Here is a 3,253-nt window from a genome sequence, read left to right on the forward strand (position 1 = left end):
GAGAGTGTAAACATGGACGTGAAACTAAATCAAAATTTGCTGTCAAAATTAATACTGCAGGTCACTGAGGGACATCTGTCATGTCACATGTCAGGGCGCGCACAGAGAGCCTTGTGGGTAATAAATGGTGACCCGTCCGAACTACAAATACATCCTTCATACTTCCATGTCTACCTCCATACCTCCATGTCCCGCCAGCCGGCCGGCCTGCCGGTCCCTCCCTCCCTCCCTCCATCCTCTGTGCCCTCATTTGCTACTGAAAACTGTCCATCATACCTGAAAGGTTTTGAGAGACGGTTATTGATGGTGGCTGAGATACTATTCCACTGCCTGAGCATGAATATAATGACGTACAGTAGGTTAATCAAACTAATCGATTGAATCGATTATAAAAAATGATCCATAATCAATAATTTAGTAAAATAATCGATTCATAATTGATAGAATACTGTTCTCTATTTTGGGCATGTCATTATAGGCAAAAATATTTTGTTGATTTAAAAAAAAAAAAAAACGTGAAAATGTGTGCAAATCTTTCAATATATATATTTTTAAAGCATAAAAGTTACAAAAGCATATACATTTGTAACTCAAATCGTTGCTTCTGGGGGTCCCTGGAACAAAATATTTTGAGATGGAGGTCGGCAGCCAAATACATTTTGGGGGTCCTTGGCATGAAAAAGTTTGAGCATCACTGATATAGAAACATACGTTTTTTCAGAATACTGTTGGGATTTAGAAGACATTTGTAGAATCAGCTTAAGGTCTTAATGGGTTAAGCAGATTTAGTATTTGATATCCACAATTTACGCCTTTTTTTATTGTCTTCACATTTTAGATTTTTTTCTGGTGCAACCACTGTTAATGGTGAGAAACAGCCGTTAGAGCTTAGTTAAATTGATTTTTATTTCATATTTATTTTACGGAAACGCTGAGAGATTGAGGGGTGGACTTTTTAATTTATTTTGCTCACTTTATGTGCTGTAGATGGAACAAATAAACAAGTTCATAAGGAAACTCGGGCAATAAGTTTGATTTAATTGTGATCATATAAATTCTATCAGCGTTTATTCCGCTGGCGATCACCCCCCTGAGGATGATGTCATTATGACTCAGTTTATTGCTTTCGCTGTGTAGGTGGATGTACACACACATGCACACACACACACACGCACACGCACACGCACGCGCACGCGCACGCACACACACACATACACACACACACACACACACACACACACAGGTGCAGTAAAGGTTACATTGACAAACTCATGGATAAGTCCTCATGATACAACACGCATGTCACTCAGCACTCCATGGGCACAGAGACAGCACAATACTCTGCCAGCCTTTCTGCCTTGCCTTTGGGCATCCCAAGTTGTCAAAACCCTCCAACAACCAGTCCGTGGGTATGTCCTAGACAATTGACGTGGAGATGTTTAAGAACCACTGTGCTGTTTAAAGGGGCGTACATCACTTTAGACATTGGAGAAGTAAGTGATCACTAGATTAAATACATTTCGTTTTACATATTGGAGCTTTGGGAGAACTTGCTTTGATCTCTCTCTCTCTCTCTCTCTCTCTCTCTCTCTCTCTCTCTCTCTCTCTCTCTCTCTCATTCCCTCCCTTAGTCCCCCCCTCCCCCCACCTTATCTGTACCCTTATCTGTCCGTTGGACGTGTGCATACTTTCTAGGGTCCCTCTCCCCATCTTGTCTATAGTGCCTGGAGCCGTACAGTGCGTGTTGGGGCTTTATCTTGCTGTCCTATACGCTATCTTTCTCTCTGAGGATACCTGAACATGACACCATTCCAGAGTGGCCTTCCGTGCGTTTCTTATCAGGCTTGTCACGGGGCACCTGTGTAAGGGGCCTTGTATCTTTGCCGCAGAGCCTGGCTGGGAGGTCAGTCGTTGACCTTCCCTGTGTATACAGCTGTGTAGGTGTCACATGGCTGTGATGGAAGGAGTATACATCGCATTTATTACTTCCGTAAAAGTATTAATACCACAATGAAGACATACTCTGTTACAAGTAAAAGTCCCGTGTTCAAAAATGTACTTGAGTGCAAAAGTATTGGCGTCAAAATAATATACTTATAGTACCAAATGTAAAAGTACTCATTATGCATGATGTCATATTTCACAGGTATTTCAAAATGTATTAAAAATATTTAGAAAATAGCTGATGCGTGAGGTTGTGAGACAAAGTATAACCAAAGTATTACTTGGAGATGAAATTGTTAATGTAATAAAATGTTTATATAAATAAAAATCTGCAAAGTAACTAATACCTAAAGTTTTCCAAATAATTGCTGATAAAAAGTACAACATTTTCCTCTGAGACGAAGTGGAGTAGGAGTACAAATGATTGAAAAGCGGATATCAAGTGCGTAAAAAAAAGTACCTCACAATTGTACTTTAGTAAATGTACAGTACTCATGTTACTTCACACCGCTGGAGGTCAGTCGCTTGACCTTCCCTGTGTAGTTGCCACATGGCCTTGATTGCGGCGTTGGCACTTAGCACACGTGGAGGAGGCTCTCTTCCCTGAGAGGCCAGATAATGGCACCATGTCATTTGGCATCACTGGCCATGGATACCTGTGAGAGGATGCTTTAGTACTGGACATGCTATTTGTCCACTGCCAACGCACTGGTTTTCAAAAAATGAAGAGTGGAGTGGAGCCAATGACCTTGACTTGAATGCTGAAATTAATTAACCCATTAAGACCGGGAACCCATATGTGTGTCATTTTTTGATTTCTTTGGCTATTAAAAAAATAGCAGATCTGCAAGCTCATAGCGTGGCACCGAGTGCCAGCCACGCTATGAGCTTGTAGATCTGCTATTTTTTTTTTAAATCGTGAAAATGTTCTTTGAATATATATATATTTTTAAAGCGAACATTTTTAACTCAAATGTTCGCTTTTTGAAAAAATGTATTTTGCTATAATATCAGTGATTCTCAAACTTTTTTCATGTCAAGGACCTCCCAAAATGATAATGGATTTAGCCGCGGACCCCCATCTCAAAATACGTTGTTCCAGGGACCCCCAGAAGCAAAGATTTGAGTTAAAAATGTTCGCTTTAAAAATATATATATTCAAAGATTTGCACACATTTTCAAGTTTTTTCAAAAATAACAGATCTACAAGCTCATAGCGCGGCACCGAGTGCCACGCTATGAGCTTGTATATCTGCTATTTTTGAATAGCCAAAGTGTAAAATAATGCTTTTTAGCTCAAATCTAAAAA

The sequence above is a fragment of the Gymnoscopelus microlampas genome (genome assembly GCF_963454915.1).
Source record: "Gymnoscopelus microlampas genome assembly, chromosome: 19".
Classification (NCBI taxonomy): Eukaryota; Metazoa; Chordata; class Actinopteri; order Myctophiformes; family Myctophidae; genus Gymnoscopelus; species Gymnoscopelus microlampas.